The sequence below is a fragment of the Myotis myotis genome, unplaced genomic scaffold (genome assembly GCF_014108235.1).
Source record: "Myotis myotis isolate mMyoMyo1 unplaced genomic scaffold, mMyoMyo1.p scaffold_m19_p_3, whole genome shotgun sequence".
NCBI classification, from domain to species: domain Eukaryota; kingdom Metazoa; phylum Chordata; class Mammalia; order Chiroptera; family Vespertilionidae; genus Myotis; species Myotis myotis.
Window position 1 is genome coordinate 186,419,534 of NW_023416335.1, and position 26,017 is coordinate 186,445,550.

The following is a 26,017-nucleotide window of genomic DNA, read 5'->3' on the forward strand; positions in this document are numbered from 1 at the left end:
ACTGTGTGTGTGCAGGAGATACAAATATAAATAAGAAACAGTCCCCGGGCTCAAGTGGTCCACTGCTATGGGACTGACAGACAAATAAAGTAGGAGATGAAATTATATGAGAAGTGCCCTAGCCGGGTTGGCTCGGTCGATAGAGCATTAGCCTGCGGAGCAAAGGGTCCTGGGTTCCATTCTGGTTAAGGACACGTAAGTAGGTTGCAGGCTCCTTCCTGGCCTGGACCCTGGTCAGGGCACATGCAGGAGGCAACCAATCGATGTGTTTCTCTCACATCGATATTTCTCTCAGTTTTTCCTTCTCTCTTCCACTCTCTCTAAAAATCAAAGGAAAATGATCCTCGAGTGAGGATTAAAAAAAAAAATTAAAATATATGAGAAGTATTACTTGCCCCATATCTGACTTATACAAGCCCTGAATTGAAATAGGAGACTTTTGTTGAAATTCTGATTATACAAAAAACTCTTTAGCATGGTAGAGATTTTTTTCCTTGTGATTGTTACCTGTTGATATAATTGTGATTTTCTGTAGTGAAAAAGGAGACATTTGCCTTACCTTCACAATAGCCTTTTAATATTGGAGGCTGGCTACCATAATTATATTTAGATAGCCTTCGAACTAAACACCTATTCCTTTTTTTCAAAAAATAATATACATATATAGTTAATCATAACATATTACATGGCTTATATAATCAATAGAGTGTATAATAAATTCATTTCACCCAATTAAAATGCTGATTTATATAAGAGCAAGTAGAGAGAGAAGGAAAAGCTGGGGACAATGTGAAAGCAAATGTTGCTTACTTTTTCTTGAGAAAGCTCTTGGTTACCTGGGAGAATGCAAAGAGGACATAGAGGGCATTTTGTCGTGGGGCAGTTAGATGTGTTGGCAAAGAAAACAATTTAGGGATTTTCCAAAAATCGGAGAAAATCGGAGTGTTTTTTTTTGGGAAGTGTACAGAGCAGCTGTCTCTGTCTTTGCCTTTCCATCTTAGCTCCACCAGCTCTTCGCCATTTTTCTCATTAAGACGTCTCGCCCAAAATGCTTGCTAGTTTTCACATCATCTTGGTGGAATTAGCTTTTGAGCTTATTCTTGAAGAAATTAATGGGCAGTATTGGCCTCACACTCTCCATGGTAACATTATAGGCTTAAAAAATAATTAGGTAGATTTAGGCTAATTTAGCATACAAAAACAAGTACACATTCAGTCATTTTCCAAATGACAGTATTAGAGGACTAAATTTCCTTTCCAAGGGGGGAAAAATCACATCCATTTCCTCCTTTCTTTTGTGCTTTTTAAAATAAAATGTGAGTCTCTGGCCAAAGCGATTGTGAGGAAGAGAAGCCATCCTGAAAGGTAATTTACAAATGTGACTGAGCAGCTTAAATAAATTAAAATCTAAAATAAATACTGCCAAAAGGATGAATCAGACCATTAGGACTCAGGATACTCAACCGAAATGGCACACCTCCAACAGAACAAACATACGTGCTCAGTTTATCAGGGTAAAATAAAATTTCTGTGTAGGACTGAGTTAGGGCGAAGGAGAATAAAGGGGGAAAGAAAGGAGCTGTCTTCTGCACCGGGACCTAGCTATTCTGATTGAGAGTGAGCACTGACTGAAGGCCTGCCGGATGGGACCCTGCACAGACTCTGAATGCTTTGCTACTCCGAGGCCTGCAGAACAGCAGCCTTGGTGTCATTGTGATAAATGAATCTACATCTGCATTTTAACAAGATTTCTAAATCTCATTCATATGGAATTTAAGTTTGAGGGGTACACCTATAATGCAAACAGAACATCAACATTTCCCAAATGTATGTCACAAAGTGTTCAGTTACTTCTGGGTACCAGTATTTTATCAAGGGACCAAGGAGATCCTCATGATCAGACAAGTCTGATCATAAATAGTGAACTAAATAAATATCTGTAGAAAGGCAGATGGGGTAAAGGTCAATTGTTTCCCTTCTAATTATTTTGCAATTTACATTTCATACTTATTAGATAAATGAAAATATTTAGCATGTTGATGCTTAAACTTTATTTTTTAACATGTTACTTGACCCTGTCAGTTATTTTAATTTTATTAATTTAGCTGTTGAACACTTTACTCAAATGAAATATTTTTGCTACCTAAAATAATCATTTAAAATAAAAAAATTTTTAAGTCTTAAAAAGACTGGGATTTAAGAATCTATTAGTATATTCTTATTCAAAGCAGATAGTCATCCACTGTAAAAATCACACACAATCATTAGTTGATTAATTGCATCAAGGACATTTGTCTATAGGCCTGTTATTTCTTTAAGTACTAGAGGTGTTTTATAAAATGTAATACTATTTCCAGTAATTAATGGCTAGCACTTGAAAGCTTAAATCTTTCAGGAGAATGTAAAGACCATCAAATGTTCATTTACAAGAAGATATAGAATAAAACATTATCCAAAACAATTACTTTGGGTTGCTTATTGTCATTTTCTTATAATGACTCAACCAGTTATAAATAGGATGAAAAAAAAGTGATAGGCATGATAATTAAAGGTTTTCTTTATCCCGCAATGATCAGCAGCTAAACTAATGCTTTAACAAACAGAAAAAAACATTCTTGGTGACTTATCCAATGACCCCATGTTACCCTTTCTGACAGCGAAACATTTCATTTTATAGCACTTAAACAGCCAGGTTATAGAACTGTTAATAAAAAAGTCTTATTTGTCTTGAAATATGTGTAAAATGTTGTAGCTGACATTGTACATTGGTTTAAGGACCTCTAAAACACTGGAGAAAAAAAAGTCCGATTTCTAAAGATTGGCTTTCAAAAGGAACAGTATCCCTTAGGGCAAGAAATAATAACACTCAGTGCTTTAAAATATTGTAAAGCATTTTTCAAATGCTATTTTCATTAGAAAATCTGGTATTTCCAGATTAAAGATTCATGGTTTTCACCATATGTGACTGACCCTAAAAACATGGCAATTTTGCTGACAGGCGGATCTGACTAGGGTTCTGGGAGGGAAAACAGTAAAGATGGTAGTCAATGGCCTTGGCAAAGCATCCAACATGCCCCTCAGAGGCTCGATGGCCCTCTCTTTTCTCATTCCGTGATAACTATTTAAATTGTTTTTAGATTTATTGAAGCAAACTGCTTGGCCAATCTAACTTATTTCCCCACAAATTGTGGTAGGGCTGGGTTAAATTAAATAAAATGACCCAAAATAACGTTCTGAGTCTTTGTGGTAAATCATAGACTATGTGAGGATTAAGATGTTTTTTTAAAATGTCATAATATGAAATCACTTTCCAAGTAGGTTGTATTCTGATTGGCTAATTTAAACATCATAATAGTAATTGGTATTGTCCTTCAGACTCTCCATCTTAAACTCTTGCCGGGAGCCGGTCCATCCTTGCTGTTTCAAGGGACCTGGCATATATGGCATACTGTTCTTAATATGTTTGCTCACCTTCTTGGCACTATGTGTTTTAACCAAGGTCTCTGAGAAAGGGTGTTTCCCCAGGTAGGGATTTTCCCCTGAAGTTAGGGAGGGAATAAAACCTCTTAACTAAGTGCCAGGCGGGTAATTAATCACTTTAACTATGAACAATCATGCTTAAGCTACATAATCTTTACTCCCTGGAATGTAGATAAGAAACGCCCTAACCTTTGTAATAGAGATTGATAGGATTGAATCAACTGGTATAAATACAGATGTAATAAGACAGCAAGACACAGAGCTTAGAATACAGAACTTAGAACAGAGAACTGAGAAGACAGAACCAGGAGGCACAGAACCTACACAGAACGTTCTCTAGAGACAGAAGAACTTCGCTGGAGAGAACATGGCAAAAGATCCTGGACTGAACCTGACTACAGAAATTGGCAAGAGAACCTGACTAGAACCTGGTGACTGAACCTGGCTGGAGAACCTGGACAGAGCCTGGCTGGAGAACCTAGCGAGGGAACATGGCTACAGAACCTGGCTGGAGAACCTGGTGAACCTAGCAAGAGAACATGAACACAGAACCTGGATGGAGATCCTAAGCAGAACCTCTCTGGAGATCCAGACCAGAACTTGGCTGGAGATCCTGGCTGGAGATCCTGGCTAGGCTGCTGATCAACTGAACGCTGTCTCCATGTCATCTCTTCTTCGCCGACTCCGTCCACACCTTTGGGGACCCCTGGACCCGCTGGGGTTGGACCCCGGCAAACTCTTAAATTCTAAATGTACCCACCAAGCTCTTAGGTCAGGGTTGACTATGCTGAAGTGTCGTGTTCAGACTTGGGAATGATATGGGTTGTATTAAAACATTGAGTATCGATATAGTCACTGTTGATTACATTGAGATCCTAGAGCCTCGATACTTTGCTTTTGGCTTCCCCAAAGACATTCACACTTTTTCTGTTACCTTTCCAAGGGTAAGACATATATATGACCAGGAGGAGCAAGGAAAGATGAAAAAATAGGACTGCTTTCTCTGAAGCAAACTTGATTCGGTCACTAGGGAAAAAAAACTGCAAGTAACTCTATTTCATTTTTACATGAAACATAGCATTATGCTTTATGCATAGACAATGGAAGAAAATATCCAAAAAAAGTAGGCAAATAGTTAACTTGGATAATGTATACTTACCTGAATATGCCAATTAAGAGGCGGTGGGATTAAAAACCTGAATAATTGCTTTGACTCTGGAAGTAAAGATTTATTCTGAATGACCAACATTGTCTTTCCTTTTTAAACTAATTTCTTAATAACTGAATGACCTAAAGGGCATTAATTATCTTTAAGATACAGATCAAATATCATTTTTAATAATAATCAACTTCACATTTCTCATAGCAGTTTACTTCCTCAGACTTTAATTTAGTGAGCTAACATTTTCTCATTACCAAAAATATTACATAAGTGGCCATGCAATTCCTTTAGGAAGTCAATTGCAGAGCATCCTGATCTCAGCTTAGAAACTCAGCTGTCAGGGACACATAACTTCTGTGTGCTTGGCTTTAAACTGCTATCTTTCCAATTCTCTCATCAAATATGAAGAGCTAATGAGATGTGGAAGTCAATAATAAACCACTCCTTCAGTAAGGAACCTGTGGCTTCCTCACCTTGAGCGATCCTATATTCCAACCCCCGACTACAATATTCTCTGTCACATGCTTACATTTCTGTCCAGATGCAATAATACTTTTATAATTTGCAGGACTTTCCATTAATGATGATGATAGGCAGGTTGAACCTCATTTACAGACTACCACTATTTACATAGGATAATTTATCCTTGCATTTATACCTGGAAAATATTAGAGAAATCCATTTTTACCAGAAGTATATCAACTTAAATTACATAGAATATATAAGATCATACTGAACTTCTACTTGTTTTTTTTAGCATGGTTTTGCTTCTTCCATTCTCAGTTTTTTTTCTCTTTATAGAAAGAATTAAAAAAACACGTGTCTTTACAAGTTACAAAGGAGTGATTTACACAGAATCACTTTTGTATGTTTGGGTCATGAAAATACCTTGAATATTTATGGAAAGCAAATGATACATAATAAATAATGCATATTATTATGTTGATATTATTATTATCTCAGTTTAATTAATGAATAGATACTGATACCTGTGTTTACATTAAAATCAAACTAAGCAAGAATAATTACCTTAGCGAATGTCTCATAATGCAATGTTATTTATGAACCTTGTTAACAATTTCAAAACCATTAGCATTACCCTTACCCCTCCTCCCAAGATGTAACCTAGCTGCTTAGTTGCTTCTTCAAAGACAGTCTTCAGGTACTATATATATTGTTTCCAATGCAGACCATTGCTATTTTTCCAAATTTTAGATGTATAATTAAAATCTTCCCCCCAACCGATGCCACTCAGAATCCATGCACCCTTGTTCTTAGGGGGCATTAAACATACCTCAAACTGGAGGGTATATGGGGGGTGGGGTGACCTGGGCTCAGGGATACTCCACCCCTCCAGGCTTCATCCTCAAGGAAGGTGGTCCTTACACTTCAGAGGCTGTGATAAAAAGGCAAGTTCACAGTCCTGTCTTTGCTTGGTGCAAAATGTCCTCCTAAAGAGGATGCTCCTCGAGGCTGAGAAACTTGGCTTAATCACAACGTCCCACAGTCCTGCCCCCTTGGCCCCAAGGCCCCTCCCCAACCTTCTCCCAGGTACCACTCACCCAGGCCCCAGCCCACTTCTGAAACCAACAACCTCTTGTCACCCAGCCATATCCCATCAGCAAGGCCTTTGCAATCATTGTATCCAATACCTGGGCCTTCTTCCTTCCTTCTCCTTTCTGGATCCACCCTTCCCACAACTCCCCAGAGCAGATCCCCTTTATAGTTCTCCCAGCTCTCTAGTTTACCCTCGAAGCACTAGCCCAGCTCACAATCCCAGCAGATAGTATTTGCTGCCCCTCACATAATTATCAAAATGCTAAATTTGATTATAACTCTTTAAGTCCAAAACTTCTATACAAATACAATGCAACAGGAGCCACCATATGGAATGTCAAACACTGCACATTTATTTAAAATTGCTCTTAGCCATCAGTAAGAAAAAAATCTTGATTACTACATTAGGGTACTGAGACTCAGTATAATTTGCCATGGCTACACATTAAGAAAATGAGTGAGAAAAACTTGATTCAAATTCAGGACTATCTATCTTTGCACACTTTTTTCTTTCCTCCAGACACACTGATTTACAATGGTAATGTTTTCAATAAAAAGTCTATTGATATAATTATGCATCTGTGAAAAAAATGGTTAGGGAGTTTAACAATTCTGTGACAATTTTGATTAACACTTGCTCTCATCTATATACATAAAAGCATAATATGCAAAGTGTCCCCTTGGGAGTTTGACCGACCAGGAGTTTGATTGCTTGCTATGACATGCGCTAACCACCAGAGGGTGGCACAAAACGAAGGAAGGCCCCAGCTGACAGCCGGCAGCCACTAGGGACCCTACCTGTGCACAAATTTTGTGCACTGGGCCTCTATATCAAATAAAGGCCAATGATCTCATATTTAGGGAACTGTTTTTCTTATGTATGCTCATTAGATGTGTTTATTGATTTGATACTTCTTGTGTCAAATTGTGCCATTTTTATGCAAACATATTATTTTCTTATGGGGTACATCTTCTTTTCCCCTTCTTTCAATATGTCATCTCTCTTTTTTCATTATCCTTTAACTGGTCACTCTGGTGTACCTTAACCACACAGGCATTACCATGAGGCTCTCTCTTCTACTATATTTTCCTAAACTTGCTGAATCTGGTGGTCCCTAATCTGAGAGTAAGAGGGAGAGGAACAACCTTTTATAAGCTAGTTGATTCCCGGGGTTGTCACTATAATAATCATTACTTTTACACTCTTGTCTACTATTTATAAGAAGTATTGATGTTGCATTGACAAATGAAAGCAAATACTCTCTTGGCTTGTGCCGTTTCTTAATTCAAAGTGCCAGGGAAACCTCCGGCATAAACCCCGTAGCACAGCATGAATCTATGTCAACTGGCAATACCTCTGAGCCCTTTGTTGTCAGGCCTCTCAAAACTGGAACATCTTAGGGAAAGTAAATTGGCAGAGAGAGACAAGGCCAGGCTTTGCAATCAGCTAAGTGTTTTGACACAGTTGTGATACTGACTGGCTGACTTCCACCAGGTTCTTTTTTTTCTTCGATGGATTCTAATGAGAGTTTGACTTAGATACATCTAACTTATTATTATTAAAGTATTATTTTTAAAATAATAATAATTTCAGGAGCTTAATATAGAAACTCCATTTATTCAAAAAAAAGTCAGGAAGTGGAAATATAATTGTATTATCCTCAACTTTATTGAGAGTCTTCTAGTCACAGGGCACTCTGTTAGGTAGGTAAGTCCTAGAAAGACAAGGAGGTGTTATTTATCTATTGAGTTTTAGAATCTGGCTGGGGAGATTAGACAAACATATAAAAAGAAAAACATAAGTACAAAGTAACACAGGTCAAAAGACGTATGACAAATAACGAGAAGTGGTAAGCATTCATTTAGAATGGGTAAGCATCACAAAGGGTTGAGTTTTCAGAAAAGATTTTCTAAGGGGAACCAGGACTTACATTTAACCTTGAAGCAAAAGGAGGCAAGATATTCATAATAATAGCAAGTACCATTTATTGGAAACTTAGTTCTTTATAAGTATCTAATGCTCTTAACCACCCAAGGAGATTGATATTAATGTTGCCATTTTGCAGGTAATAACAACAACAACACAAACCTGGGGCTAAGAGAAATTACAGTGTGCTTTATCACTTATAAAATGGAAAATAAGGTGCATTTTCTTTTATTTTCACACCTCAGAGATCATGTTTGTGAAGAAACAATCTACATAGCAAATTTGACTTCCATCAAGGTTAAAGCACTTTCTCAAGATAACATAAAGAAAGAATGGAGGAGAAACTAAGATGGCGGCATAGATAAACACCAGGAAATTGCTGCCTCCCACAACAACTTCAAAAATACAACGAAAAGACAAAACGGACATCATCCAGAACTACAGGAAGGCTGGATGAGTGGAAATTCTACAACTAGAAGGAAAGAAAAGCACACTGAGAGCCAGAGGAGCTGCGGAAGTAAAGTGCAGAGGTACGGAGGCTCGCGCATGCGAGAAAAGGGGCTGGCACCTGAGGACGAGGCTGTCTTTTGGAATTGGGAGGGAGTCACAAGCTCCTGACTGCTCTGAACTTCAGTTCTGGGAAGTCTCTGGGGACCCAGGACTTATATGGGGAGAAACTGGACTGTCTGTCAGCAGGCAGAACTCTGAACTTGAGGGCGGCTTTCCCTCAGAGGTGCTTGCAGCAATTATCGGGACACTGAGACGAGCGGCCCCTTAGGGCAGGGCTGAGGATCCCTCATAGCTGCTTGCTCCGCCCTTTGATTCCCTGAGACCCCGCCCCACCCAGGCTGCGGCAGAGGCTTTTGCATATGAATGCCCCGGCCCTTTGCAACCTGAAAATTACCTAACAAAGTGCAGCTGGGCCAGACAGACCTAGAACTTCCAAGAGAAGGCCCAAGGCCCCACAGCAGCTTGCATTGCTTCACAGCTGGGCCTGATCAGGGCACCTCCAAACTTCAAAAAAGGAAGGGGAATCTGCAGTTCTCTTCGTAGCTCCTGCCGGGTAACCTCAGGCAGAGGCTAAATTAGCACCTCCTTAGATTCAAGAGCCAGTGTACCCAGTTGTCAGAGGGGGACCATCTGGATTACAACTCCTCAGATCCATAAGGGACACACTCAGGGGGCAGACTCAGTGACCACAAAGCCCCACTGAAGCAAGTCTTGCCCCAGAAGGGTGTCTTCAGCACAGAAGTTCTCCCACTGCAGACACAGCTGATTCTCACTGCCAACTGGCCTGGAGGTCAATTCCTCCCAGTGATCCTACAACAATCAAGGCATAACTACAACAAGACTGTGTACAAAGCCCACAAGGGGGTGCACCAAGAGTGTCCACCTCAGGTAACTGGGGAGGCTGAGCCACTGGGCCCTACAGGACACCTAGCACATAAAACCACTCTACCAACATGGAAGCATAAAAAATGCGGAGACAAAGAAACAGGTCACAAATGACAGAAATGGAGGAAAGCAAACGACTGGATATAGAGTTCAAAACCACGTTTATAAGGTTTTTCAAAAATCTTATGGAAACAGCCGATAAATTTAGTTAGACCCTGGAGGATATGAAAAAAGACCAACTAGAAATTAAGCATACACTGACTGAAATAAAGAATAATATACAGAGATCCAACAGCAGACAAGAAGATCCCAAGAATCAAGTCAAAGATTTGAAATACAAAGAAACAAAAAATACCCAACCGAAAAAGAAAAAAGAAAAAAGATTCCAAAAATATGAAGATAGTGTAAGGAGCCTCTGGGACAACTTCAAGCATACCAACATCAGAATTATAGGGGTACCAGAAGAAGAGAGAGGGCAAGATATTGAAAACCTATTTGAAGAAATAATGACAGAAAACTTCCCCTACCTGGTCAAAGAAATAGACTTCCAAGTGCTGGAAGCACAGAGAACCCCAAACAAAAGGAACCCAAAGAGGACCACACCAAGACACATCATAATTAAAATGCCAAGAGCAAAAGACAAAGAGAGAATCTTAAAAGCAGCAAGAGAAAGAAACTCAGTTACCTACAAGGGAGTACCCATACGACTGTCAGCTGATTTCTCAACAGAAACCATGCAGGCCAGAAGAGAGTGGCAAGAAATATTCAAAGTGATGAACAGCAAGAACCTACAACCAAAATTACTTTATCCAGCAAAGCTATCATTCAGAATAGAAGGTCAGATAAAGAGCTTCACAGATAAGAAAAAGCTAAAGGAGTTCATCACCTCCAAACCAGCATTATATGAAATGCTGAAAGGTATTCTTTAAGAAGAGGAAGAAGAAAAAGGAACTCTTACCATTTGCCACAGCATGGATGGAACTGGAGAGCGGATAAATACCACATGATCTCACTCATTTGTGGAATATAATGAACAACATAAACTGATAAACAAGGACTGATCCAGAGACGGAGAGGCATTGATTGGACTGTTGGGCCTTGGAGGGAAAGTAGGGGAGGGTGGGGGTAAGGGGGAAAGATCAACCAAAAGACTTATATGCAAGCATATAGGCCTAATCAATGGACACGGACAACGGGGGGGTGAGGGCATGAGTGGGGGGTGGGTAAGGGGGTAATGTGGGGATAAGGACACATATGTAATATCTTAATCAATAAAAAATATATTTTTTTAAAAAAGAAAGAATGGAACCTCCCATGACTTATCCACTCTCCAATACTTGGCCATTTTATCAAACACATCACATCATTGATCTTATCTGAGGGGGGTTACTTGACAATGCAGACTTTCATAGAGTATAAAAGTAAAAATGACCACATTTATCTCTCCTTTTCTAATCTGGGATAATGAAAGGAGAATAGCAATGATTCTAGCAGAGACCTGTAATCACTAACATCAGTAAAAATCTCCCCCCCCCCCGCCCCCGCCAGAGAGAAGCATCCAGGCATATCCAAAGGAGGGAAATAGATATGGTTCATATAAAATATGTATTCTTTCTTGGAGATAATCATGTCTCAATCTTAGAGACTAAAATTAAAGAATGATAAAAGAGAATACTTAAGAAAATAATCTTGAGCTAGAGTCCTAGATTTTAAAAAGATTAAATTCATCCTTTTTATCAAATGCCTCATCCCATCCCATCAGTGCCTACTCTCTCTCATCATTTAATGTTCTTATCTTGTAGAAGCACTCAACTTTGAAATTGCTAGGAGGGCACAGTGGATGAGGCTGATAAATAAATAGATTGTTTCAAGCCTCAAACACAAAGATCAAAGAAAAATTTGAAGGCAGGGTCACCTACATGTTTTCCCTTTTAGTTTGTGTTTTCCCTTCATTCTTCTTGAAATTCTGCTATCTGAAGGGAAAAGAATGCACCCTCTGCTTTTTCGGTGTCTCTCACGGGGCCCAGTATTGCCCAAAGACTAATATTTTGGAGTGCTTTTGGATTAGATACTATACTAACTTTTAGGAATTCAGTCAATCAAATTGGGTGATCAACTGAATTGGGAAAAGAAACTGGTAACTTTGCATTTATGTACAAAGTGAGTTTCCATGAGACTGGAAATACATTGGATTATGAATAGAGGGCATCCTCGGGTCTAGACTAACATTTGTCCTTAGATTTTTCTAAATAATGCTGAGTCCAAAAATAGCACTAGATTGGAGGTTAGAATATAACTTTACATTAACTGAGAGATGAAGCTTATCTTAAGGTAAATGTAGAGAAACAGTGGCATTCTAATTCCTATGATCCCAAAGCTCCTGAAAATCACTCAGACTGTGACTGAATTAAAAGCATAAATAACAGTGGCTGTAAACTACGTTACGTATCCAAGTTGCTGAGTTTTTCCACATCTTTGTTTTAGCTTCTATTTTCATCAGGATAATATCATGTAATCTCTAAATCTATACCACTTTGGTGACTAGGAAAACAAATAAGGAAAGTGAAATATTGTACTATATCACTTTATGTTGATGCAAAATTGTTCTCATACTGTGATTTTTTTTTTTATTGCTTAAAGTATTACAAAGGGTATTACATATGTGTCCATTTTATCCCCCCGCCCTAGACAGTCCCCTAGCCTCCCCTATCCCCCAATGTCTTATGTCCACTGGTTATGCTTCTAGCATGCATACAAGTCCTTTAGTTGATCTCATACTGTGATTTTTAAAGTCCTTATCCTGTAAGCAGAGAGTCAGAAAGTGAACAGAATATTATAATGATCCTTTCTCAGACTCATCATTTATGTGGCCTTCTGTGCACTCTCTATGAGCACAATTACATCAGGACACTTTGAATTGATAACATTTATTTTTTTCTGTGACCTGATTTCAAAGCCTTGAGGAGAAAGTCATAAGTAAACTTAACCTAAGGCTATGTCATTATTATCTTTGTTTAACCAAGGAGGTTCACTAAGAAAAAAGCATATAAAATAGCCTAATCAGAAAGTGAGCAAAGAGGCTATAATGCCAAAAGAAGATTAAAAATCAGCATCTTAATCACTTTTTAAAATGACAGTATTTCAAGGTGAATATTGGATGTAAAACTACAAGAAAAATTGATGATGATCAAAGCATGCTCTTGTACTAAAGTTTCTGGGTTCGAGATTGACTTGGTTGTTCCAGAAACACAAAATTTTATTTGAAGTTTCATGGCTCTTCTGGGCTTACAGAAGCCATTTCCCTGAAGTATCCTTAACATGTGTTGTGCAATTTATTTTCACAACGTCCGTGTTCAATGACTGCATACCCAGCGGCCAGAAGATTGATTGTGTACGTAATTCTGATAATTACAAATCAAACCATCCTCTGAGTTATAAACAGTGAGTTTTATGGTTAAAGAGTACTACAAAGGATCAGGGGACCCCTGAATTCTGGTCCCAACACTGTCACAAATTTCTTATGGTATGGTAAGCAAAAGACATCCCAACTGTACTAGAGATTAAAATAAAATAATTAAATTATACAATAAAAATTAAATATATTAATATATCAAATGATGTTTCCTTTAGCAACTATACAGAAATTGTGGGGAAGCATGGGGCTTGGTTGGAAAGTCTGTAAGGAGGATTCTCTTAGGGGTTCCTTGGCGAAGGTGGCAGCCCCTGCCTTGACTTTTCCAAACAAGTCCGAGCCCCTGGGTGTTTTGCTGGAATCTCTATGTGTAGTCTTTAAACCTGACCTTGTAGAAGCATGTGCTTTCTCAAGGATACTTACCCTGCTGATTGTATCTAGAAATTAATTTTAGGTCAAGCTGTTGTTACAATAAAAGCCTAAGGAGGCAGGTGAACAGGGCTGTTTTGGTGCCTCCTGCCAAGCAGCCCCTTAGCCCCTCTTTCATAGAAACATGTATCAGAGTAATTCATTCATCCAATCCATTCATCCATTGCTCAGGGTCTGCTGATCAAATATGTGGAATTTGCACTTGATCCTACAATTGTCAGTATCATATTCATATCTCTCACACTTTTTCACTGTACCTCATGTCTTGCTCCTTCGGTTCTGCTCTACTGGTAAGACTATATATACAGTTTCATCAATCTTGATGAAATGGAGCAGTTCATTATTAACTTATCTTCTAGTATGAAAGAAAAAGCTTGTGGTTGGTTCAGGCTATATGATTTAAAATAGTGACAATTAATTGACTTTTAATAAATTAAAAATGAGAAACAGTCACTTTAGAATCCTTTATGTTTTTTTCTTTATCATCACCTGAGGATATATCTACTGATGAGAGAGAGAGAGAGAGAGAGAGAGAGAGAGAGAGAGAGAGAGAGAGAAGCATCTATGGTCTTTTGCCTCTTGTATGCACCCCAACCAGGGACAGAACCTGCTTATGTGCCCCAACCGGGAATCAAACCAGCTACCCTTCGGCATAAGGGATGATAGGACAACATTCCAACCAACTGAACCACACCAGCCAGGGAAATCCTTTTTTTTTTTTTTAAGTGCAGTTTAGTTAAATGAGAATAAAGATCATCTTGGATAATGGTTTACCAATTTTTTTTCACCAAAAAGAGTACTGTTGATTTTCTTCTCTTCTCGTGGATTCTAAATTATTAGACATTTTATCTACCTATAGAATGTAATATAAAATTTAGCAATCAAAATATATTTAAAACTATAAAACTGATAAAATATAAATTGTCAATATTAATTTTATGAGGTAGATAATCTTTGCAGACACTACATTGCATTTGATGCATGTACTTAGTACTGAGTATGCCAGTGTAGGCTCTTTTTAGTTACATATATTAACACCAATCTTATTATTTTAGTGATTTTTGAAACTATTCTTCACTTAGCTTACCATTTATGTTTCCCCTGGTTTGAATCCACTATTATAACTACTTTCTTTCATCCTATATATCAATAATTAGAATAACTATTTGGTTGGTGATAATGAAATAACAGACATCAGGATCTCTAAGAGAGGTTAGCACTCCCATATTCACTGCAGCACTATTCACAATAACCAAGATAGGACATGACCATCAACAAATGAATAAAACAAGAAAATGTGTCATATATATGCTATGGAATACTATTTAGCCATTAAAAAGGAAATTCTGAAATGTGCAAAAACATTTTGAGCACCATATGCTAAGTGAAATAAATCAGACATGGAAAGGCAAGTACTACATGATTCCACTTATATGATACATCTAAAATAGATTCAAAAAATGAAACATTGAAATGGTAGTTACCATTCCTATAAGGAGGGTAAAATGGGGCATTTTAACCAACAGGCATAAAGTTTCAGTTACATGAAATGAATAAGCTCTAGAGGTCTGCTATGGAACCTTGTACCTATAGTCAACAATAAGGTATTGTAAGAAGATAGATCTCATCTTGTGTTCTTACTACAATAACATTTTTTAAAAATTCAGACATAGAGAAAAATATCAGTAATTAGCATCTTGATTGTCTAGAATATTTTTATATATGTATTTATATGCATTTGAATTGTTATCAAATGGGAACATGATATTTAAGTGTCTATGTAAATTCAGCAATTTACATAGAAAACTCTCATTCCTCCAAGAGTATGCCCAAAGGCTTCAGATGGGAAGCACTGCTCTAAGGCATAGTCTTGTGGGCAGTTTCTTCAGAGAGGGGCTCAGAATTCTGTAGCTGAAAATCTCAGTAAGTAGAGGTAAATTTCACAAGAATCTTATACCCCAAGGAGGAATTCCTATTGTGTTTTCTCATTGTTGTGGCTAAACCTTTTAATTTAAGTTCCCAAAGCTCCTTTCATGCCCAAAATTAAAGACAGAATTCAGTCAAACAAATACAAAACCCCCATCTGGGCATCAACGTAATCTTGACAATTCTTTCACTTCACATTGAAAGAAAATGTGAGGCCATTTCTGTGTTTAAGAAGCATGACCCATAATTAGGTTTCAATGAAATAATAAGATATAATTTATACCCTAATGAATTTTAATTCATTTTTAATTAAATATAGGAAATTGAATATTCAGAAATAAATACATAATTATTGTTGGCAAGGAGAGCAAACATGCAATAGATTTTGCTTTTCAGTCAACCCTGCAGAATATGTCTAAGTCTGATTTGCAAAGCAATGCAAAAAGAACAGCCATTGAACCAGTCTAGTGAAATCTGACCTATGAAACATTTTATAGTTCATTTAAAGAAATAATTTTGAATGTTTAGTGAATTCTCAGTTATTTGCCTATAGATATCTACTTTATATTTTGTGCATACCAATTTTGTCATCCCTGGTTGATTAATTAAACTATGAGAAGATGATGTACGCTGAAGCAATGCAAACTCATTTTATCATTAGCCTAATCTATATATACTTTTCATATCATACGAACACATACAGGGGGGAGCAAAGTAGGTTTATAATTGTTCTATAGGAAATAATAGAGTAAGTAATAATACAAGAATAAACTCTGTGCTTTATGTACTCACAACTCTAAACCTACTTTTTGCCCCACCCTGTATATTCCACAGACAATTCACATAGACTAAGAGACATGGCTTTTATTCATGTCACAGTTGCTCTTCATTGTGATTCAGTCATTATTTCTTTAAATATTAAATTCTCATTGTCATTGCCAGTAGTGACATCTGCCAAATAATTATGGCTCCTTTTGGCTCCTTATGGTATATATAGCCAGGTGATTAACTGGCCAGTAAGTTGTAAGTGGAAGTGTTTCACGTACTTCTGGGTTGGAATATTTAAATCCTGGTCAATACTCTGGAGAGTTTTCTCTCCCTTTCTCTCTGGCATAATAACTGGCAATATTTGAGAGGATGGCTATTCTACTGAACTATGTCCCTGAATGATTGTGATTGGAAGATGGGAAGAGATTCAGTCATATCGAATGATCCAAAAATAAACCTGTATTGCTTTGAGCCACTAAAATTTTAGGGTCATTTGTTTCCATCATTACCCAGGCTATTCACACTGATAGAAACTACTAGTATATCGGGCACATTGTGCTATGTTCAGGGGATGCCTCTGTGAACAAGACAGATATAGTCACTGAACACATAGTGCTTATATTTTCTTGAAGGCTCTTAGCCCTCCACCGCTAAAACGGAAATTACAGGAAGGTAGATATCATTGTACATTTTCTTCATGGCTGTATCTTAGAGCAAAAACTATCCAGTGCAGAGTAGATGCTGATCTATAAATACCTGTTGAACAACTGAAGAAGAAATTGAATGAGCTAATTAAAGTATTGATACTTTCCATATTGGAAATGTAGAGAGTGTGATCGCAGACTGTAGTGATACAAGGTGCCCGGTTCACCTAAGGAGAGTACAGATAGTGGCTTTGAGAAGCAGGAATTAACTAGATAAGGGGTGGTAGAGTGGGAAAAGGGAGCATGTCCCATGCAAACGTGCTGGCATGTGCAGAGCCACTGACATGGGAATGTCTCTGCCAAGGAGGAGAAATGACTGTGACTTAGCCTAAGAGTGGGAACAACAGGCACAGGGGTACAAGGTGTGGTGGGTGAGACCACTGCGGGGAGGATCACGCAGGGCCTTGTGGGACTTATTAAGGAGCGTAGGTTTCAGTCTAGGAAAACAGGGGATTTGAGGGATTCAACGTTATACAGGCTGCTGTGAAGAAAACAGACTACGAAGATTTTTTTAAAAAGGAGTTTATGCAGGGTATTGTTTCAATGTACTGTTAATTCTAATTCAGAATGAAACACAATGATTTGGAGCTTAGCAATTTACCCCAATTTGCTGACTAAAAAGCCAGCACTGGTTGGTTCCAGAGGGAGAACCTGTAGTCTGCCCAGCTCCCTGCCCACTAAGGAGACTGGGTTTGGTGCCTTAGTCTCATGTTAAGAGGCAGTGCAGAGAGAGGGCACACAGAAGATGGAAGACGTTGGTCATGTCCTTACTAGGGTCTCTTTTGAAGACCTTCGGAAGAGATGTCTTCCTAGTTGGATACTAAGAATAAGTTTGCTTCTCTTTAACAATATTCTTTTTGAATTTTAAGGACAGGACAAAATTGAAACAAATCGATTTCCCTTTTCCTGTGACAATGAAAAAGCTTAGGACAAATGTGTGACCCACTAGAAGTGCTTGCAGAGACCAGCACTTGTATGTATATGAACCTATCTTGGTGGTGTGTTTCTACCCTTGGTTTTGCTTTTTGTTCTTATCTCCTTTTTAAATAATTAATTTGTTTTTATTTACTTTTGTTGTTGTTGTTGTTAATCTTCACTAAAGGATATTTTTCCATTGGTATTTCAGGGAGAGTGGAAGAGAGAGGGAAAGATATAGAGAAACATCAATGTGAGAGAAACACATAGATTGATTGCCTCATACACGAGCCCAGACCAGGGCCCGGGGCCAGGGAGGAGCCTGTTACCAAGGTACGTGCCCTTGACCGGAATCAAACCCGGGAGGGACCCTTTGGTCCACAGGCCGATGCTCTATCCACTGAGCCAAACTGGCTAGGGCTGTTCTTATCTACTTCTAAATTAGATCTTCCTACCACGTTTTATGTATTCATGTTATGTAATCTTCAAGGTCTTTTGGTATTGAGTATAGTATAAACAAACATTTCTGAACCACTTCTTACCTCTAATAAGACAAATAATAATCTTGGTATAAACACTAAGCAACACACTTTTCTATAAAAAAAACTTTTAAAAGTCATAAAAAATAGGGACCAGATTAATATTCAAATGATTCATTGGTTAGCTAATATGTGTCAGGTACCATAGGTTCAATGGTGAGTGTAAGCAGATATGGTCAGTGCCCTCATGGAACTTCTAGCTTAGTGGGACAAACCCTGAATCTATGAGAAACAGGCTTGTACTGTGTGAGGCCCTTGCACTGCATACTAGTCGGATGTTGAGCCAGACTGCCTGGGTTTGAGTCCCAGCTCCGTCACTTATTTGACCTTGGCAAGTCACTTAACCTTTCTGTGCCTTAGTTTCCTCATCTGTAAAATAGGAATACAAACAGTACTTAACTCATAGAATTGCTGTAAGTATTAAATGAGTTAATTCTTGTAAATAACTCAGAATAGTGCCTGGTAGGGCTGTATTATATTAATTATATATTATATTATATTATGTTATGTTATATTATATTATATTATATTATATTATTATATTATATTATATTATATTATATTATATTATATTATATTATATTATATTATATTATATTATATTAATTATATTATATTACTAGTGGCCTGGTGCACAGATTCATACACATTGAAAGGAAATTAATTAGAAGAAATATTTTAATATCGCTATTCGTCGCGCCAGCTTGTTTCAGCTTTAGAGGTATGTTGTGCTAATAGTTGGTCTTCAGACATATTCTGTCAATGATGCCACTTTCTTTCAGCTTCAGAATGTCAACAGAAACAACCACATTCATGATAGACAATGACAGATCAAAACATGCGTGCGATTGGTGCCAGCGGGAGCTTTACATATATTGCACATGCACGAGTCAACCTCTATTTTTAAATTGAGTAGGTCAGTCGGATGGTTGGACAGATGTATGCTTGGTCAGTTTGCCTTTTAAATATATATATATATATATATATATATATATATATATATATATTTAGATATTATTACCTATAAAGAAAATTTATATACTTTATATAATGCTCAAAGTGTCCCTGTGAAACTTGCAATGGGAAATCAAAGGCTCCTTTTTCTTACTTGCTTCTAAATAAAGCACTATGTGCTGTTTAGAATTATGAGATCATTGAGTGAGAAGAGACCTGGGGAATCATCTTGAGCAATTTTCAACTAATTTAGAAATCTCTACCACATTCCTGATGGATGCCTCTTTGTTAGCATTTGTAGGAATTTGGAGCTTACCTCTGAGCTTGCCAGTCTATTCCATTGTGGGGCATCTCTAATGGTTAGAAAGCTTTTCTGGGTTTGAGCCAAAGGCTAAAGAAAAAAAGAAAACCCTGAGAAGACTGGGTTTCCTTCCTGAATTAACACACTAGTGGTGGGATCATTTGATATGCCTAAAGATGGTAACTAAGTTGTACATAGTTCTTTCCTTAAGTGCACTATATTGAAAATATTTGAAATATAAAATATGAACATCCAATCCACAGGTATTTATTGAGGACTCACTTTCAATCAGAAACATAGTTGCTAGTAAAATAAAGTGTTTATAAAGGACTAGAGGCCTGATGCACGAAGATTTGTGCAAGAATGGGCCTTCCTTCCCCTGGTTGCCGGCACTACCTTTGCTCCAGCCCAGAGATGCCTTTCTGCCTTCATTCAGGCCTGGAGCCGCTTTTCCACCTTCCCACGCTGCCAGGAGGCCTACAGTGGCTGGGGCAGTGCAGAACGCCTGCGTCGTCACCATGATGATGACGCAAGTGTCCCAGCCACTCGGCACCTCCATATGCAAATTGACCCGCCATCTTTGTTGGGTTAATTTGCATACTCACTCCTGATTAGCTGGTGGGTGTCACAAAGGAATGGCCAATTTGCATCTTTCTCTTTTATTAGTGTAGATTAGTCATATAGTGTTGAAACAACAGATATTCCAAGGTTTTAACTAAATTTACTAAATGCCTACCTATATGACAGGCAATTTAAATTAAATGTAATTCTCACCACCCTCTATTGTTCTTAGAATAAAGATGAAGTTTCTAAGAAACCAAGATTCAGAGAGTCATTTTTCTGAAGAAATATAGCTATAGCTAGCATATAAATAGAAGACCTGGAATTGGAGCATATCTCTGTCAGTTTTTTCCACTGTTCCCAGAGGATCAAAGAACAAAAAAAAAGTAAAACTGCACATGGAAAGAAACCTTGGTTTCAGGGTGCCCAAGAACCATTATCTAAAAATAGTGTGCAAAAAAGGGGGTTATTAAGAGACTATTTCTGAGCACATGAACAATGCTATGCTTCTATGACCAACCAATTTCGCCAGTACAATAAGCACTGTATTTAATGTGCTGCTAATGATATTGTTAGTATCTAAAGGGCTCACCATCCCACTTACACCGGTCCCACTGTGATCACTTAAAATTTCTCCTTACTCTCTTATATTTATCTTCACATTAAAGATGGGAGCAGAACTGCATTGGGAGCATCAGTTAATTCTTGCCTTGCTCCCATGCTGCCTGTTTTGTGGCTATTGGTTTTGATTTGGGGTTTATTCCTTTTACTTAATTCTTCAGGGTAACTAAAAGCAGGGTTTAGGGTCAGGGGAGGTAGTACATTGCCATAACAATGCATATTTCCAACTTCCTTCAAAAGGATTTTAGTTTTCAAGTAGATATGTGTTTGCTTATATTGGTCAATTAGTATTCAGATATTTTTTGTATATTATCTGTATATTCCCCCACTTCCCCTCCTCCCCCGCACAGAAATCAATAGAATATAATATTCTTGAGAGCTAGAACTTTTTCTTTTTTGTTCCTAGTTCCTAAAATAGTAGATTGCACATATTTGCTCGGTAAAGGTTGGTTAATGGATGAATAAACTGAGACCAAAGCCACAAACCCTATCCCCTGTGGCCCATTTGGTCTTCTCAATGGACTGCACTGAAGGCTATGCATATTCATGTTCTCACAGGTGAAGTGAGTTTGCAAAATCCAAGTTCAATGATGTGTGGCTGTTTCAAAGAACACTGGCTGGATAACTGAGACCAATTCAAAACAATCTCACTGAAGTAAGTCTTCATTCTCTCTGCGAGCCCAAGGTGGGCTTTTAAATCATAAAGATCAGGCTTAGAACCTAACTTTTTCATTGTACTGTCTATACTATGGGGATAATGGTACTAATCTCTTAGTGTTATTTCAAGGAGTAAACAACACACGTGAAAGCATATTTCACAGAGATTGGCACATCGTTGTTGCTTAATGAAAGCCTATTTCTGTTCTTCTTTTGTACAAATGAAACACAGTTGTTAGAGATATAAATATTATCAGTTGCTTCAATCTTGGTGGCTAAGGATAGCAAATCTAATTAAGAAGAAATGTATTTTTTGAGTTAGAAATTTTGATGATAGACCAATGACTAAAGTATTATATTATTTCAGTACCTTCTTATTGAGGACAAATGTGGTATGGTCTTAGTGATACTTTATAAATAAAACTGCCAGCACCGGTTTGGCTCAGTGGATAGAGCGTCAGCCTGTGGACTGAAAGGTCCCAGGTTCAATTCCGGTCAAAGGCATGTACCTGGGTTGCGGGCACATCCCCAGTAGGAGGTGTGCAGGAGGCAGCTGATTGATGTTTCTAACTCTCTATCCCTCTCCCTTCCTCTCTGTAAAAAATCAATAAAATATATTTAAAAAAAATAAAATAAAAATAAAAATAAATAAATAAATAAAACAATACATCCAATAACTCATGTTTTGCCAAACTCCTGGGTATCCCAAAATAGTGAAATTCTCCAAGATCACCTTAATTACATCATTCCTAGAGCTCAGCCACTTCGGGGCAGAGTAGTTCCTAAAAACACTCTATCTACGTTGTGTGTGGTCCTCCTGCAATTCCATTTTCTTTCGTTAGGCTTCTTCTGGGTAGGCAAAAGATTAGGTCTGTTTTATGGTAAATGCTCAAAGGAAAGGGCTATGGCCAGAGGAGTAAATGACCTAATAAAAAGGCTTCCTTGACTTCCATTTTATTTTCTTCCTCTACAGGATCATAAAAGTCCATACAACGTCAAAGAGGGAGCCTATCTCAGATGAAAAACGTAACAGGGAATGAGCCCGTAGATATCAGCTCTGGCACTATGGATTTCTATTTTCAGGTTCTTTGTTCAATAAAGAGTTTCCTTTTGATTTTTCCTTAATCACACGTTATCATCACATCATGTTAAGAATCATATTTTAAATCCAATTTTTTACAGTTAGTTTTTAGCTATATAAAGAGTGCTGACTCAAAGCAATTTTTTTGCAATAACTCCAATTAAAAATATAGTTACTTAGTAACATTTAAGTCTATACTATTACTAAGGAGATCTGTGTTTTTCTCAAAATTAATTATAATGCCTAATTGAATTATTTTCTCATATTTTTAAGGGATTTTTAAAATCACAATTGAAGAGCCAAGTGTGATTTCAATAAGTCCAGCACCTATGTTTAAACCTTAATTTGCACTTGCAAACATACAAATGTATACACCAAAATGTATACTTTTAAAATATATGAACCTGTATATTTTTGTGTATATTGGCACACACATTTGTATACATCACATCACATATTTAAATACATTTCTATAAGAACACATCCAAAGAGGCACCCTCCTCATAAAGAGAAATAAAAGAAAATAACTTCTATAGAATACAGGACCTTCTAGAAATGGTATACTACACGCACACATACACATATTGGTGTCTGTGTTCTCAATGGTAAAAGGACTCATGAGGAATTAGACACCTGCTTTTGTTTATAACCTTAAGTAGTCCCAAAGGCCTGATTACTTTGACAGAACCATACACTTGTCTTGGTTCGTTGCTTAATCAATCTTTTCAGGCACACCAGAATATCCCATTTTCCAATACAATGGCTTTCATCATCAGTGTGTGATCTTTAATTCTGTAATGCTGTCATATATTAAAAGACAATAAAAGGAAATGGGTTGTTATCTCTTAAAAAGCACTAGTAATTCAAATTTGGACAGCTTCAATTTAGGCAAGATAATTGTGGAAATATGCCTTCCTTCTCTCATGCTGCAGTCTAACACTTACTAGTCTTGCAAATCTTATTGCACTAAGCTACAAGCAATAAGAAAATAAAATTAAGATGTTGGTCATAAAACTAGCCAATATAAAAGATTAAAGATTCAATTCCAAAGGGACTATGGAAAGATTTTTTATTATTCACATTAGAATTGGAAGAACAAAGGTTTTTAGGGAAAGAAGAATCTTTTATCACCCGTTTATATCTTTGATTTTTCTCTGTCATCTGACTAAAGTTCTTGCAGACCTGTCCCAATCCTAAATAACAGCCACCTCCTTGTCTGCTTCCTCCTCCCCTTCGAGCCATCATCCGTTCACTCTTAGTCTTTTCACGAGCCAACTAACTAAAATAGTGTCAACCCATTGCCTATGCTTCCCTGTACTTCTCAACCCCATGAAATTTGGCATCTGCCCCTGCTCTTCTGCTTCGATAGCTCAAGCAAAGGAAAATAGTCTTCCTATTTTTTATATCTATTGGCCTTATTTCATTCTTAATTTCACTGTTATACTCTTTAAAATATTTTCTTCCCTAGTTTGTTGGCTCTTACTCTCGCTTTATTCTCCATTTTCATCTCTGTTTCCATGTCTCTTTTACTGCATGTTTTCCCTCTGCGTCCCTCTTAAATGTTAAGTGTTATCATAGTCCTTATCTGTTCTATTATGTGTGATTTCTTCTACTCCTGTGGTATCTTCTGCAGGTGATAAGTAGACTTGGGGTTCAAGTCCATCTCAAGTGGACCTGGTCAAATGCTGTAATTATTTCCACAGGCTCCTGAATGTATAATTAGGGTGGTGACACTCTGTGGTTAGAACTCTCACACTGGCTACCTCATTAGGGAGCACCAGCAAGTGTGGTAGGAAAGGCCATGTAAAAGCCCTTGAAACTGCATACCCTGCATCGCCTCCAGCAAAGATAGCAATCAGACATCGAACTTCGTGTCAAAATGAATTTCAGACATTAACACCATCATTAAAACTATAGAGTTGCAGCCTGCCTAGCATGGCTCAGTGGTTAAGCATCAACCTATGACCAGGAGGTCACAGTTCAATTCCCAGTCAGGGTACTTGCATGGGTTGCGGGCTCGATCCCCAGTGTGGGGTGTGCAGGAAGTGGCCAGTCAATGATTCTCTCTCATCATTGATGTTTCTATCTCTCTCTCCCTCTCCCTTCTTCTCTGAAACCAATAAAAAATATTAAATATTAAAAAAACAATGAGATTCCCCTCATAATGCCAATTAATTGATTTTTCTGGGCCTTGCATAAGCCAGATGGATCATGGCAATATGACAGTGAACTATCAAAATTTAACCAAATGCTAAGCCTAATTACCACATGTTGGAGCTGGTATATTTTGGGGAGCAGATTAACTCGGCCTCTTGTGCTTGATAAGTGGATACTACTGCTTTGGTGAAAGTGTTCTCCTCAGTCCTCCTGGGTAAGAGAAATCAAAACAAGATCAGTTTTACATGGGAAAGACAGCAATATACATTCATTGTCTTGCCTCAGAGCTGCGTTAAATCTGCTCTCTGTCACTATATAGTCTGCAGAGACTTCGATTGTTTTTTATGTTCCGCAACACATCATGTTGGTTCCTAATACTGGTGAAATAAATGGTAATTTGACATGATTAGCAGGAAGTGGCCAGCATTCTAGGCAGCCTAATAAAGGTAAGACCTCAATAGGAGACTCATAGCAAAACCCCTATGGTACTAGAGAGAACAAAGCCATGCCTTCTGTAGCAACATTTGGAAAACATAATTCCTGTGTGATAATGGAACATAGTAGAGGGTTAATCTTGGAACACCAATTTACTATTGGAATAAAGCTGTATATTATCTAATCCACTGAGTCACAAGTGTGGGCCAAAAGAGAAGTGATTTATTGTAAATGTATCATAGGACTGGGCCTGAGAAGTTTCAGATGACACAAGTAAATTACATAGTTATGTAATGGCCTAAATCAGCTGTGTCGTACCAATCCTTCTCCCACAACTCATGGCTATAGCATCATAGGGTTCCCTATAACTAAATGACAAAGGAGACAACACTGAGGCCTGAGTCATAGATAAGTTGGTGTCATTTGTTCATGTTAACTTTACTGAATAATTGGTACACTCTAGGCTCACTTAGGGATGGCTCTAAAAGACATGATGATGGCAGTAAATCTTCAAAGATAACATTTGGAAGTTCACTTTCCATAGGAGGATAAGTGGTCTGAGTCTTGGGTTTCTGGACAGAACGAATGGTTTAGCTACTTGTTCAGGACTCAGAAGAAAGACAATTAGAAGATAAGCGACAATAAAATCTTAGGAAGATGCATGCGATTGGATCTATGGAAGTGGACGCAATGTGTGTGTATTTGTTTGTGTCTCATGTTAATACCCATCAGGGAACATTTCCCTGAGAAGAAGCAACTCAATAACCAAGTAGATAGGAAGACTTGTCCTATGGATATCAGCTAGCCTCTTTCTTTAGCAACCTCCATGAGCAATGACCACAGTGGCAGGGGTATAGTTATATGGGCTCAATCACAGGGCTCCCTTTCTCTAAAGTTTATCTAGCTACTGCCATCTAGTCAGGAACAGAGAACACTGAGTTCACATTACGACACCATCCTTCGAGAAGGCCAGTCAGCCACTTGGTGGTAGGTTGATTTTATCAGACTCAATCTCTGTAGAAGGCGCAGAAATTCA

General features: G+C 37.8%; 1 protein-coding gene and 1 long non-coding RNA gene across 3 annotated transcripts in view; one reads left to right on the top strand and one right to left on the bottom strand.

The window, feature by feature from the left end:
* LOC118651466 overlaps nt 1-22,443 on the top strand; it is a 67,158-nt gene extending 44,715 nt beyond the window's left edge. The window contains exons 3-4 of the long non-coding RNA XR_004966249.1: nt 21,210-21,306; nt 22,282-22,443. This is a non-coding gene — a long non-coding RNA (uncharacterized LOC118651466). The remainder of the gene's footprint in view (nt 1-21,209; nt 21,307-22,281) is intronic.
* Nucleotides 1-26,017, bottom strand: part of PTPRO (protein tyrosine phosphatase receptor type O) — a 214,382-nt gene that overhangs the window by 141,332 nt on the left and 47,033 nt on the right. The window lies entirely within an intron of this gene.